We start from the raw sequence: 15,650 nt of genomic DNA, 5'->3' as shown, positions 1-15,650 counted from the left end.
TTACTTTTTTAGCTAGTGTGTTCTTAAACTTATAGTGATTCAGCTTCAGTTGTTTTCTTTGGCAAGTCACCGTATTCATGAAATTGATATTTTTCTCCTAATGGTTAAATTAAATCTTCTCTTGCATTAATTTTGGGCCACTAATCCTTCTTAGGGAATAAATTTCCCCCTTTGCCACATTAAATAATCCCTTCCTGTTTTATGCTCTTTTTCATCACTAGTTACGAGGAAATGATATTCTCTCTTTGTATTTTTTCCAATCTCTAAATACTACATTTCTTTAAATTCTTATAATATTTCTCAAATCCTTTTAACATTTTTGGAGCCTAGTTTGATATTGCATTTTTTTTAAAAAAATAACAGAAAGCTCAGCTCTTAGGATTACAAATTTGGTATCCCCTTTTATTTCACTCACATAACTGCTACTATAACTGTTTTGTTTATTTCCAGTGACATTGCATTCTGATTTTTACATCTAATTTGCTGTTCATTAACATCACCAAAGTCGTCTTTGCACTGCTCTTTTTCAAGACAGTCTCTGGTTTTGAATTTCTGCATAGTGTTAGGTCTCTCCTTTCCTTTGTCGTCTGTATTTATATTAATAAAATATCATCCCATTGATATCTTTCTCCAATATGATTCTGTAATGTCTACTATTGCTAATATGTTCAATGCATAACTCTGCCTAGAGTATGAATATAGATATTAAATAATACTAAGTCCATTATTGATCCCTTTTGGAATCACACTTAATGTTCCTGCTTAGTCTGACCCTATCATTACTTTTTTGTTTATGGTCTGTCAATCATATTGTGTAGCCTTGATTTAGTAACATCTATAGCGGGGTGGGAAATAATTTTTAAAAGGGGGCCACTTCATCAATTTTTGAAAGTCCACAGGCTGCCCTAGAAGGTGTGTGGCCTTGAGCAGAAGAGGTGAGGCTAGGAGACTTCTCATGTTCCTCTGCCCACAGACCTTGATTGGCTTGGGGGCGGGGAGAGTTCATGAGATCTTTGTTTCCTGCCCAAGTGCCTAGAGAGAATCACCAGCTGTTTTAAAACAGCTGGCAATTCCCTCTAGGCACCGCAGCAGGAGGAGAGTTTGCATACTCACCTGCCCCCAGGCCAATTAGGGGATTTTTAAAACAGCCGGTGGCTCCTTTTGGTGTTGCACACTCCTGGCAGAGGCCCCATTCCCCAGGTCTCGATTGGCCTGGGGACAAGAGAGTGGCAGGGCAGCCGTAGAGTGGGTGCACTGGCTTGGTGAGCTGGATCTGGCCTGTGGTGGCTGTTGTGCCATCCCTCATCTGTAGGCTCATAGGAAGCAGACATGCTTTGGGACAATAGGACGGAATGAAACCTGAGTGAATGGTTTGAGGCAGATCTATCAATAGAGTATTTTCTTGCCCATTGAAAGAACAGCAGTCTGTCTGGAACAAACTGTTCATGAAAAGTGTACTGCTTTGTCCTGTTGACTTCAATGAATGTTGGATCAGGCCTAAAGTGTCCATACTTCCTTGATTGGCCCCTGACACTAGTCCTCAATTTGTCTTTTAAGTGATAAAATCATAATTGTGGGGAAAGCACCTTCCTTATCTATACATAAAGAACACCAATTACTTCTAGCTTTCAAGCATGTTATGCAGGTTACTCTCAACTTGAAACAAAATGCAAAGGTTTCAGTAGTTTGTAATGGAAGGCTTAAACGTAAATGTATGTGGCTCATCTAAATGAAAATCCCATTAAAATTAACTATGGGGGTATTGGTCGCTGGTTGAGAAGGAGATCAACACTTTTTTTTTTTTTTTGTGAGAGAGCTGTCTTCAGAGTGTCCTTATTGTCACCTTAGGCAGCTTTACTGTGCATGTTCTATAGTATGCCATAGTACTATATTAGAGCTAGGTGAAGAAATGAGTGTGTGTGTGTGTGTGTGTGTGTGTGTGTGTGTGTGGAATACACCAAGTGGCCCAGTTTTATGATTCAGTAGCTTAAAAAGTTCTGTTGCAGTACTTTACAATTCATATACCTTTCATTCAAATTCACCAGCTTAAGTATTTCAGCCTAATAACTATAAAATTTAATTCTAAGGAGCAAAGCTATTCAGGAAAGTAATTAAGCACGCACAAGTTCTGTAGGCTTCAGTGAGACTTAAGAGAATGTTTAAGTGCCTTCCTAAGTAGGGATGCTTTTATGAATTGAGGGATAAGGGGACAAATCTTGCATTCACTTACCAATGGAGGTAGTGCTTACTGCCATTAAATAGAATGAAATTTCTTAGAGTTCTATATGTTTCACCTAGTAGTAAATATTTTCAGGATTCATCCCTAAATTAGATTTATTTACAAAACAGAAAACAATAATTTTATTTTTGTCAACTTTAATTTATCAGAAAAATTAGAAGAGAAATTGGAGTATTGTGTCCAGTTCTGGGCACCACACTTCAGGAAAGATTTGGAGAGGGTCCATAGAGGAGCAACAAAAATTATTTAGGTCTAGAAAACATGAGCTATGAGGGAAGACTGAAAGAGCTGGGTTGTTTAGTTTGGAAAAGAGAAGACTGATGTGGGATATAACTGTTGTCATGTACTTAAAGGGTGTTACAAGGAGAAGGGAGAAAATTATTCTACTTAACGTCAAATGCTAGGACAAGAAGAAATGGGCTTAAATTGCAGCATAGGAGGTTTAGGTTGAACATTTGGTAAAACTTCCTAGCTGTCAGGGTGGTTAAACACTGCAATAAATTTCCTGGAGTGGGTGTGGAATACCTTTGGAGATATTTAAGATCATGTTAGATAAACATCTGTCAGAGATGCTCTAGATTAGGGTGGGCAATAATTTTTGGTGGAGGACCCCTCCAAGAATTTGGAAAGTGGTCAAGGGCTTCACTCTTTCATGATAATAATAGAGGAGGTGCAGGGACTGGGATGGAGCTTGGGTGCAGAAGGGAGCTTTTGGTAAGGGATTGGATGCAGGAGAGGGTGTGGGGTTTGGGAGTGAGTTTGGGTGAAGGAGGCAGTTGTGACCTGGGGCAGGAGACTAGGGTGCAGTAGAGGGTTCAGGGGTTTGGGCTGTGACATAGGGCAGGAGGGGGTTGTAACCTGGTGCAGGGGACTAGGATGCAGGAGTGGGTGAAGGGATTTGGGGTTGTAACCTTGGGCAGGGGACTGGGGTGCAGGGGTTTTGGCTATGACCTGGGGCAAGGGATTTGGGTATAGAGCAAGGATATGGGTGGTGGGGGGAGGGTTGGGTTGGGTTGTGACCTAGACCAGCAGAGGGTTGTGTCCTGGGGCAAGGAGGTTGGGGTGAAGGATCTGGGAGGGGATATGTGAGCAGAGGGTTTGGGTTATGTGGGATGGGGGGAGCAAAGGCTTGGGGCAGCAGAGGCAGGCTTTGCTGGGAGACTTACCTGCTTGAGTCCTAGCCCAGCAGCCTCCCTAGGCCGACTCCTTGCCTGTCCTGTCCTCACACTGGCTGCAGGGGCCATGTAGTCTTTGAATAGATGCGAATATGAGGGGAGAGAAGGTGCTTCGCAAGCTGCCTGTTGACAATAGGCAGCTCTCATTGGCCAGTTTACAGCCAATGAGATTGTGCTGGGGAAGGGAGCTGCACATGAAGCCTCTTTCCCCTTCCCCGAACTCCCAGCTGTTAAGAGCCCTGCAGCAGCCTCTTTTCTCAGCGGCAAACGAAGGGCAGGAAGCCCACCTGAGATCCCCAATACATCAATGGGCCTGATGTGGTGACTTGGTGGACCAGATCTGGCCCACGGCTGTATTTTGCCCAGGCCTGCTCTAGATGGTGCTTGATCCTGCTGGGAGTGCAGGGGACTGGACTTGATGACCTCTTGAGGTCCCCTCCAGTTCTAGTGTTCTATGATTCTGTGAAACTTTGGTAGGCTACAGAAATTAATAAAATCAGTGCTCACACTGAACAGACCCTTTTGAGGCTAATTTCACCAGTGGCATGCTATCTTTTTAACAAACTGCTCCTCCAAGTACCACCCACCACTTTAGATCCATACCAGAATGTCTTCTGATGGATGTAAGGTTTCTTACATGGGTGGTACATATCCTTCAGACAATGAAGACCCAATCTTGCCCTCTATCTCAACTGTACACCAGAGAGGAGAAAATGCCATAGGAAGTCTCCCTTCAGACAACAGCAGGAAAGGACTGTAACACACACCTGACTGTAATCTTCGGAAATGTTCCCAAACCTACTGATGGACTGTGATCCCAATAAAGGCAGACCTGATGGAAATGCGACAGGATTCTCAACTAGATAGCGCACATACTCCCCCTCAATAGCTGTGCCAGTAAAAAGGCTTGGTATTTTATTTAGACAACTACTCAGTTATTTGGAAAGACACAAATCACAAGAGTAAATGCTGGGGCCATTGCAGAGTAGCAATCACATGAGTCCTGCAATGTGGGACAACTGCCCATGTTGTGCATCCAGAAATGCTCCTGTGACTAACCTCTACTTTGCCCTTATCTACTCCCATGCCACTTTAGCAACTGCAGAGTTCCCCCCTCAGCTGTGTATCCTGTAGGGAATGTATCACATTCCCAAAAGGTGAAACAGAATTATGATTCCCAACCAAGACCCACTAGGGTAAAGTAATAATATTTTAAATAAGGAGCCTTTTTATAAAAGCTTTCTTTATATTTGGGAGACGATTACCAGATGCGGCTACAGCCTTCAGTGGCGTATTATAAAGCATGTTATAAAATGCATTAGCAACAAACACTTAATGGATGACAAGCTGCCAGAAAGTGTTACGTGAGAGAGATTACATTGTAAAACCAACATATGTTCATGTTTAATACCAGAATTTCAGTAAATCAAATAGAAAGTATGTCTAAGATGTTCTAATGACACAAGGGGATAAGGAATGAATGCTACGGCTATGCCTGTCTGTTCACTTACTCTCTCTACTACCAAATAACAGCTGCCCAGTTACCTAGGTTTACCTGGAAACATGTAGCTACATAATATATTTTTCATAATTTGGTGATATTAGGACTCTGCCAATGGGGAATGGGTTTGAACCATGGATGTGTTCTGTGTGAGAAGAAAGTAGAATGAGTTTGCTTTTGTGTTTTCTTTTTATGCTGTGGCATAGGGAGGTAGTGAATGATTACAGTGGAAAGGAAGAGCGAATAGCTGGATTTCTGGGGGAGGTGGATGGAAGACTATTTGAAAGGCAAGAGCTGTTGAAGAAAGGGTGGGAAGGACTGTTTATTTTGGGGGAATGTGGATGATATGTTGTTGTGTTGACTTGTTCTTCTACTATTAATTTAGTTCTGGTAAACTTTTTTTGAGGAAACTGTACACCTAATAGAGATGAATTTTGGTTTTCACCCTTCCGAAATATTGTACACTTTCTGAAATAATTAGGTGACCATTAAAAAGATGCTGGCACCTATGAACATAGTGAGCTATAGTTCTATGAGCTCATCCAAATGTTTCATCACAATTAGGTCAGATTTCTTATGAAATCTCATCAGGTACCCAACAGGACTGAGAGAACCTGATAGGGGTGTGTTCACTGAAACATCTGCTGCAGCATTTCTAACTGTGTTGTCCAAATAATATAGCCTGCATACAAAAACGGTGATTTGGGGCAATCTTGAGCTTCTCAGATGACTCCCTGTTTTTAAAAAAAAAAAAAAAAAAAAAGAGCTGAGACTCAATCTTATTTCTTGTTGGTCCCATATTCATATTTATAGTTTTAGAAAGGGAAGTAAATGAAACAGCAACTTTCTTAGATTAGCTTTGGTTGGTTTCCCCTTCGTTCATATGCCAGTAACTCAGAATGTGGTTTGCTGTTTGGTATTTTTCTCAGTTTTATGCACATGTCTATTTGGCCTGGAAAGACGTGCCTTTTCAGTTGGATCCAGTTTATCCTTTGTACTGGGGCCCTTCACACCTGCTCCACTGATATAAACAAAACATAAAGCTGGATTGAGACTCCAGGAAATTTTACTCACCTACAGGACTCCCTTGGTGGCTTATAGGTAGAGTGTTCTAGCCATGCCCTCAAATATCCCTGCTCTGGGCTGTCTCCTACTGTCTGCATTGGGCGCATAGGCATCTTGGGGGTGTAGGTAGCCAGGTATAAGTTGGGGCCATCAGATTAGTGGAGATGCAATGTTATATAAAATCACTATGAACCATTTTTTCTCCCACACACTTACTTGTCTGTCTCTACCCCATGCTAAGTTTCAGAACAGGGATAAGTGAGGCCTGATACGCATACCAGTTTCTACAGCATGTTCGCTACATAGCTCGGAAAAGTGGGTGGAGCTATGAATCCTGCTTTGCAATTCTAATATTCCCAGAAAAATTATGTAGATAGCTTCTTTCCAGTTGACCTGCTTGACTGAAAACTTCTCTCTAAAATCAACTTATTAAGAATGGATAAATTTATGATGGGGTGCCTCTGATTATGCACCCTCACTTCTCAGTGTGTGGATTAGGAGGTCTCTACTTACATGGCTCAAGTTCAACTCTCCCCACAGTTTTAAAGTGATACTCTATTCTTGTCTAACATATGTTGTTGCTCATTTACAGTAGCACAGGAGGCTGCCTTAGGTTAATGCATATTGGAAAAGCTATTCTAGATTTCTGTTTAGGAATTTGGATGTCTCAAACACCCACAAAACTATGCTGTATCTGTAAAGGTGAAACTTCTACCATATATATCCTTGAGCATCATGCTGATCAAAATAACTAACACTGATTTTAGGGAGACTTAATCCTTTATTTGTTTTCCTTTTAAAATATATATCTGTAATAGCTTTATATATACTTGACTTACTATCTTTTTATACATTCAAAGACCTATAGATTTAACCATAATATCCACCTGCTGCAATCTTCAGGATAACCAACTTCATTCACTAAAAATAAAAATTGTGATCTAAAATGCCATGTTTTTGTTATACAATGTTTCCTAAAATCAGTTCTACAAAGTTAACTGTCAAATTGAGGAGCTGCATGAAGACAGAAAACATGAAAAAACACTTTGTAAATACTGCCAAGTAGTTACAGACATCTAAATTACCGGGTTTGTATACAGGCAGTCCCCGAGTTACGCGGATCCGACTTACGTGGGATCCGCAGTTACGAACGGGGATTTTCTCGCCCCGGAGGACTGGAGCGGCGGGACGCCTGGTCCCGCTGCCCACCTCCTCCGGGGTGAGAAAAGCTGCTCCCTGTCTCCCTGGTCTGCTGGGGGAGCCAGCAGACCAGGGAGACGGGGAGCAAAGCGGCGGAGGACCCGGGCCGGACCCGCGGTGCTGATCTGGAAGCGCTGTGGGTCCGGCCCGGGTCTTCCACCGCTTTGCTCAGCATCTCCCTGGTCTGGAAGCACCGTGGGTCCGGCCCCAGGTCCTCCACCGCTTTGCTCAGCGTCTCCCTGGTCTGCAGACCAGGGGAGATGCTGAGCAAAGCCGCGAAGGACCCGGGCCGGACCGCGGCACTGATCTGGAAGCGCCGCAGTCCGGCCCTGGTCCTCTGCCGCTTTGCTCTGCGTCTCCCTGGTCTTCTGGGGGGACGCAGCTAGTGCCCCCCCCAGCAGACTAGGGAGACGTGGAGCAAAGCCCGGGGCCTGTGGTAGAGCAGGTGGGGTGCTGCCGGTTGGTCCCGCAGCACCGCTCCTTGGCGCTACTTGACTAACCCGGCAGCACCCCAGCTGCTCTGCCCCAGCACCCCAGTTGCTCTGCCCCGGGCTTCCTGGAATCAGCTGCTGATCAGTTTCAGCAGCAGCTGACTTGGGGACGCGTGGGGTTCTTAAGTTGAATCTGTATGTAAATTGGAACTGGTGTCCAGATTCAGCCGCTGTTGAAACTGATCAGTTTCAGCAGCGGCTGAATCTGGATGCCAGTTCTGACTTACATACAGATTCAACTTAAGAACAAACCTACAGTCCCTATCTTGTACGTAACCCGGGGACTGCCTGTATATTGATTTGTATTCATATTTTGGGGCTTCATCCAGTTGCAGTTTAAGGGCAATATTTGACCTTAGAGTTTGTGACTTTGCAAACAAATTTTCGCACAATGAGCACATGCTGCAAAATGCCATAGAATTGAGTAATATTCTGTCCTAATGGCTTTTATCTAAGCAGCATATGATTTATAGTGAAGGTCCCTATCCAGTCGATAAGTTAGTCTTCTGAAGTGATGGATTGTTTAAAGCTGGCAAAGCAAAGCAAAACACAAATAGTTTTCTGCAGTCAAATATATTACACATACAATTTCTTGCTACATTGCATTGCAATGTACAGAAAAGATCTGCAACTGGTGGGGGAGGCGGTGGGGTTGGGGAGAGTGAGGCTGCGTCTAGACTGCAGGCTTCTTTCGGAAGAAGCTTTTCTGGAAGAGATCTTCTGAAAAAACTTCTTCTGAAAGCTTGTCAGAGCGCATCAAAAAAGCTATTTGCTTTTTCAAAAAATAGTGTCCACACTAAATGGCTGCTCTCTCTCATGTAAGCTGTGATTCCTATGGATGGAGTGGCCACCAGGGCACCTGTGCTTTTTCCTCTTTCCTCTCCTTTCGAAAGAATACCCTCTTCCCCGCCCACACACGCCTTTTTCCAAATGTTCTTCCAGAAAAAGGCTTCTTCCTCATAGAAAGAGGTTTATCAATTTTGGAAAAACCCCTCTGTTCTTTCGATGATTTTTTTTTTTGAAAGAACGTGATTGCAGTGTGGACATACGTGAAGTGTGGTTTTTATTTTTTAAACAGCCATTTTCCCATTTTTCTGAAAGTCAAAAGTGTAGATATAGTCTGAGTGAGTATATTTTGTGTCTAGCATTCTATTTCTATTATAATAGTCCTATAGGACACTCCCAGTATTTCCAAATCAAACACTCAAAATCATAAGCATTTTTTAAGACAAGGTAGGCTTAACAGAATTTGATTTGTATTTTTATCATTTCAACAGATATTGACATATTAAATACTTATTTTTATCATATTTTAAATGTCAGTGGTAAGCATGTGTTGTTTTATCATTAAACTAGCAGATTTACCTGGCATTGCTTGGGTCCATAATTTGGAAATTCCATGAAGTATATTTTGTTTCTTCATCCCTATAAACATTTATCATTCGCTATGCTTTAACAAAAAAGGGCTCTAGTCAATTTGGTTTCCAATAACATTTTCTTCTAGTTTTCAAATCTTAAGCATTGATTTAGTCAAAACCTGAGCATGAATCCAAATTTTTCTATTTTACCAATTTTCTGTAAGGTTTGTTGAGAAGCAATCCTATTGCAGTTTCATCATATTTTTTTCTGGCTCATCTTGATTCATTCTCGTTCAACATTCATTCAGTTATGTCAATTTTGAGAACTGTACTTGCTTTGCTGATTCTGTCTCATTTCTTTTTGGTTTTATGAGAAGCAAACCCATTCCAGGCACATTCCGTTTTCCTGGAATAACCAAGTTCTTAAAGCAATGTATGATCAGAGGGAGCTGTATACCAAATTTGGTCCTTACCACTTAGGAGTTGCTGAGCAAACATACAGGAAAACTCTCTAAAATATATAGTAGACTAGAACAGTGGTTTTTAAACTCTGGGTTGTGGCTTGTAAGGCCAAACTGCTAGCTGACGGTGAGATGCCTTGTTTTCTTGTGCCTCTGCAGGTACAGGCAATCACAATTCCCGTTGGCTGCAAATTGCTGTTCCTGGTTAATGGGAGCTGTAGAAAGTGGTGTGCTGGGACACAGCTTCCCCCAGCTCCCATTAGCCAGGAAAGGAGATCCATGACCAAAAGGAACTGCGAAGGTGCAGGTTAAACAAAGCATCTCATAAGTGGCCCTTACAAGCTGCAACCCAGAGTTTGAAAACACCTGGATTAGAAGACATCCAACTTTTCTCGGGTCCTTCAGAGCAGGTGACTGGAAGCAGCGTATGTATAGGAGAGGTGCAGGAGTCCGGGCAGGAGGCTGACAGTATAGGGGGGGTGCAAGAGACCGGGTTGGTGGGGGTGAAGAGGGGTTCAGGCAGGGGGAGGTGATGCAAGTGGAGATCTTTGTGGGTGCTCAGAGCAAGGGGTGGGAGCATCTGGCAGCTGTTCCCTTGGACTACATAGCCACCAGCTGGCTTTGCCCTAGGGAGGTAGGAGCCATGCAGCCCGCCTGCTGGCTTCTCCCTAGCACCATCCCAGGTAGGCAGGGGCCATGCAGCCCAGGGTGCCGGTGGCTGCTCCCCAGTGCTGAGGCACTTGCTGTCTCCCTGTGGTCATCCTGGTATAGAACTTTCCTCTGCTTGCTGCTCCTCTGTGGCATTTATGGCTGTAACTGTCCCTGCTATCAGAACCCTCCCTTTCTGTTTGATGAGAAACAATCACATGTCAGGAACATCCCTTTTCCTGGCACAACCAAACCCTGGCCTTGCTTTAAGTTACAATAAGAGGAAGCTGCATACCAAATTTGATGACTCTAGCTCTTAGTGATTAGGAGAGGTTCTTGAACAGACAGACTCCTAGATGGATGGACGGACACACCGACAGATGTACAAACTCTTTCAAATATATAGTAGATAGTCGCACTCTGGGTCAGACAATTATTTAATGACAGTAAACATTGAGGTTCAAAAATTTAAAGCTTAAAAATTATTAAAACAAAAATTGTCAACATCGCATGTCAAAATATGGACGGTAGAGCTCCTTAAATGAAATTCTGATTTCTCTAGCAGCAATTTCTTATATTGCCTACATATACATTTGAATTGTTATTGATAGACATATTTTGTCCGTTTATGTGCATACAGTGAACTTGACATTTACTGATTACAAATCTATACCTTTCAAGGTTACTTGTAACACATTTGTGTTTATACGCGTAAGGCTGATTGGTTAAGGAATAGTATTGTTATCACCAGTAGACTCTTGTTTCTGTAATTAAAATCCTAGCTAAGCCTCCAGTGATTTTTTTCAGAACATAGCAGGCTTCACATAGAACCTGTTTCACTTGGTCAAATATACAACTTTCTGCCTTTCACAAAGATTAATATGCTCCTCTTCTGCAGCAAACCCAGTTTTTTTCATTAGTTGGGGAAACTAATGAAATCAAACACATTTTAAATGGGGGAAATAATTTCTTTCTCGCATTTCCCATCCAAATATTTTATTTTATACTGTTGCCCCTTTAGCTCTGAGCATATGGCCAGTACTCAGACCCTTGCTGGATTGTTTCTATTAGGAAGTGGAATTGATAGATTCTTCTTTAGTGCAATCCTGTTTATTTACAAAGAAAGTACACCAAGTCCTGGTTCCCTGAATATAGTAGAAACAAACAGGCAGTTTCCTTGCTCAGAAATGCTAGTTTGCCTTTCCAGAAGGTGCTGTGTCTGACAAGTTATTTTGGCTTTCTACCAGGGCAACTTTTACCACTGGCTCTCCCTCTTTCTGCTGTTCAGCCTCTCATATGCACATGCGTACTCCCCACCCCAATTAATTCCTTAGCTCCCAGTTTTTTAGTGAGTCCCTACAAAATCCTTCAGCCCACATGAATTGGCTTCTGATTGGCCATGATGTGCAGCCCATGAGCTTGGGAGGTGACTTCTTATAACTTCCAGCTATCACTGTATAAAGTGACTTTTAATTGCTCATTCCACTCAGCCCCTAAGAAAGATGGTCAACTTACCTATTAGCTGGAATGAGTCTGTAATTGTCTGTAGATCAAAGACCAGTATGATGGTTGCCATTAATCTTTCTGCATAGCACCATTTTAAGAGTGATAGTGTAATCCTACAAAATGTCTGGAAACAGACAAAAAGTGTTGTAAATTCCTGGAGCAGGGACGGGTTTCTTTTGCAATCTGTGTGTACGCTGCCAACCACATTAGATTTTTTTTTTTATCCTAGATTAGGATACGAAGTGCCGCCTTAGTAGTAATTTATTTTTATTAATTAATTAATAAATCCTGAAAATATACAGAGTGGAACATGAACCCATTAATAAAAAGTTGCAGTTGATGTTACCTTTATTTTCACTTGTTGCAACTTCACTTTATATACCTCTCTCATTCTCATCCTGTTGAACTCTTGCTTCTGAGCCCAGGTTTTTCTTCAAGGAAAGACAAAACACAATTATTTACAACTCCAGACTTGTACGTCCTTACATTTTTTTTTAATACATGGATTTAATTTTAGCATGAAATTTATTATGTTCAGTGTTTCCATTGTAACTTCCTGTAATAGGTTTATCACTTGGCCATAAAAAATATACTCCAGGCATGTGGGGTGTAGTTTTGTATTCAAGTAATCTCCCAGTCTTAATAATAATACATTTCTAGTACTTTATCAGCAGTTTCTTTTTTTAGATACATAGTTAACATATAGGCAGAGAATCTTAATTCAGGTCAATCTCCTAGTCTAATTAAAACCAGATGAACTGATGTCTGTCATGTTCCTTTTTGAAGTATTAAATAATGGCTTATTATCAGTCTTGTTAGTCTTTAAAGTGCTACATAGTCCTGTTTTTTTTTTTTGTTTCAGCTAGACCAGACTAATATGGCTACATTTCTATTTCAGTAAAGATTTTGTTTGCATGTAAAAACCAATGCCAGTACCTCTTTCTGTTTTGAGCATATTGGCATTCTGGTTTTTATGTAGTTTTTGATGCAAAAGCAACTGGTTTCCATAGATCACCATACTTTTGTATGGAACTGCTTCTAGACCTTGTTTGGATGTGCCTGAAAACAATTTTGAAATTCTGTTATGATTAATAGTTTTAATACTGGAGCTCATTTTATTAGCTGCTTAATCTGCTTAAATTTTTGTTGATATTGCTAGTCCAATATCCATTGATTATTTTTACAGAGTAAATCCCTTAAAGATGTTTTTTCTGCTAAACTAGCTAAGTATTTGCCTATAAATAAACCAAACCCACAATTTTCTAAAACCTTTTGAGAAAGCAATATTATCAATATCTTGTATTTATTGTGGATCAATCTGTAATCCCTCATAGGTCAATTAATCTCCTGGAAAGGTTCATTCTTAAAATCTAAAATTATATTCCTGTTTTAATTTCAATCCTGCTTCTGTTTTATTTAATCTTATATCATGCTCTTTTATAGTTCTTTCCCATATTATTTTATCATCTATGTATACTTGTGTGCCATCTCTATTTTCAACTATCTTTTGTAATGCACTGTGAAATACCGCTGGAGTCAAATATAATCCAAAAGACAATCTTTTAAAACAGTAACATCCAAACAGTATGTTAAATGTGCATAACAACTGACATTTTTGCTCAAATAGAATTTGCCAAAATCCATTTTATGCCGTTAAAGAAGAAAAATTATTTTGCTCCTGACATTTGTTGAAAAATGTTTTCCTTTATTGGTATTTTAAAATGTTCCCTTTTTAAGATACTTATTTTAATCTTTTAGATCTAAAAATGAATATAAGGATCTGCTTTATTTTCTGCTGTTACTAATGAATTCACCCACTCAGTCATCTCTTCCACTCTTTTCATTATATCTGAATTAATCAACCTTCCTAATTCCTTTTGTATCATACCTCTTAAAGCCCAGGATATCTTTCCAGTTGCATGTATAAGTGGTTTCTTTGTTTCATTTAACTCTATTTTATACATTGTATCCTGTTTACCCGCACTGGTGAATAACTCTCTGTGAATTGATGTTCTGTTTACAGCTTTTCATAATCCTTAATAGTCTGTATTCCATCAATTAGATTTAGTGCTAAACATGTTTCTAAATCTAAATATCTTACCCCTCTACTACACATCTTATGTTTTCTAAATTATCTTTAACTATGACCTGAAATTCACAAATACCAATAACAGGGAATTTTTCTTCACTATAAGCATGTAAATTGGTATTTTTTTCTTGCTATAGGTTCTACTTTTTTTTTAATGTCAGAAGAATTTAGCTTGTGCACTTACATCTATAATGCTATCTACTAATAGAACATTTATTTTGTATGTAACTGTCCAATTCTTCTTGTAGTTCAGAGTAACTCTGTTTCAAAATAGCCAGAACCAAATTTTCTTCATTTGTATTGTCATCTTTTGTATTCCTTATGCCCTCATTTCTCAAACTGTGGGTCCCAACCCCCTGGGGGGTCCCGAGCAACTTAGAGAGGGGTCACGGTATCGCAAAGTTTGAGAACCCCTGCCTTATGCAGTTACTTCTCTGAGACTTTTGAATTAAATGTTTATTTCAAAGATTTTGCAGGCTTCTCTGTTTATAGACTGTTGCAAAATAGTTATGTCCCTCCCTTTCCCCCCCCCCCCCCCCACATCTGGCAGGTTTGACCATATGCTGAACGTTGTTTAGGCTGGTGCCTCCTTCCATATCGGGAATATTTGTTTTCATATATTCATATGTTTTGACTTTAATACTTTTACTCTGTTTCTTTCCACAGATTTGGTTTTTTTTCTCATTGTCTATTTTTGTCAGGTTTTTTTATAAAATGGGCAATTTTTGTTGATAAAGTTTGGCAATTTCATCACTGCTTTTTCTGGATTTAGATCTGGCTTTTCTAACAGTCTGTGGGCTATCCATCATAATCTGATATCCTGTTATTGAATCAGATTCTGTAAATTACAGGTCTAATTTCTTTCTTTGGATCTGTTCAAACAATTCAAAAGTCTCTTCCTCCATTTTATATCTTGAGTGTAATGGAAATCTTTCAAATGCTTTATTTCTTATAGGTAAACAGTATTCCCCAAAACATTCAAGGCAATCTCACAAATAGCTTGTCTAACATTAAGTTCCAATGAACTATATAATGAAATTGTTTCAGTATATGCAATATTTTGAAAAAAAGCTTTTGCTCATATTCCTTATGAGTGTGTTCAGCAGCATGTCTCAACAATTTTAGCAAAATGGGAACTCTTAATTGATCCATCTTATTTCACTCAAACTTATTTTTAACTTCTAAGAACTTCACCTCAGGTTTAGGTTTTTTTTTCTTTTGTATTGCTTTGTAAGGTTTTATAATTTCTTCCATTTCTTTTTATCACTTAACACATGGTATCAGGAGTGAATTGTCTAATTTTCAAGTGATTGACTAGTCTTCATAATAACTCAATACTAGCAACTTAGCAATAGTCTTTATTAGACACACCGTTAAGATAAACAGTGCATCTTAACTTGTTTCTCAAAGTGTTCCAGGGGTCCATTTGGGAAAGCTGCTAGTGGGCCCACGCTGCTCTGTTTACCTAAAAGCTCCATACCTACAGAACCTTGCAGCTTCTAGTGGCTCAGTTCACTATTTCTAGCCAGGGGAGCCGCAGGAAGTGACATGTCCCAGGCCACTGCTTCTCACAGTTCCCCTTGGCTGGAAATGGCAAACCCAATCAAATGAGAGCTGTGAGGCTCAATGACTACAGAGCCATAGGTAAACCAAGTGGGCCTCCTCTGAGAACACTCTGAGAAACAGTGGTCTAAAATCCACTTCCTGTTACCACTGAATCCCATGCTCTAAAGAGTCTAATCTTTCTCTTAATACCACAGTAGCACCAAACATGGTATGCAAAGCATTATTGCAATCACGTAGGAAATCAATATGGATTTTTTTAACCAAATCTTCTTTAGCCTTGGTAGCAGCCATGTTATTCCTATTCCCTACCCCCTCATGTCCATTCAAAACTCTAGTGATGGATCATAATTC

General features: G+C 40.3%; 1 protein-coding gene across 2 annotated transcripts in view; it reads left to right on the top strand.

The window, feature by feature from the left end:
• The window catches only part of SNTG1 (syntrophin gamma 1), a 532,572-nt gene that overhangs the window by 8,109 nt on the left and 508,813 nt on the right, over positions 1-15,650 (top strand). The window lies entirely within an intron of this gene.

The sequence above is a fragment of the Pelodiscus sinensis genome, chromosome 2 (assembly GCF_052426305.1).
Source record: "Pelodiscus sinensis isolate ZL-2025 chromosome 2, ASM5242630v1, whole genome shotgun sequence".
NCBI lineage: Eukaryota > Metazoa > Chordata > Testudines > Trionychidae > Pelodiscus > Pelodiscus sinensis.
Note: the sequence above shows the minus strand (reverse complement) of the source record. Positions and strands in the feature narration are given on the sequence as shown.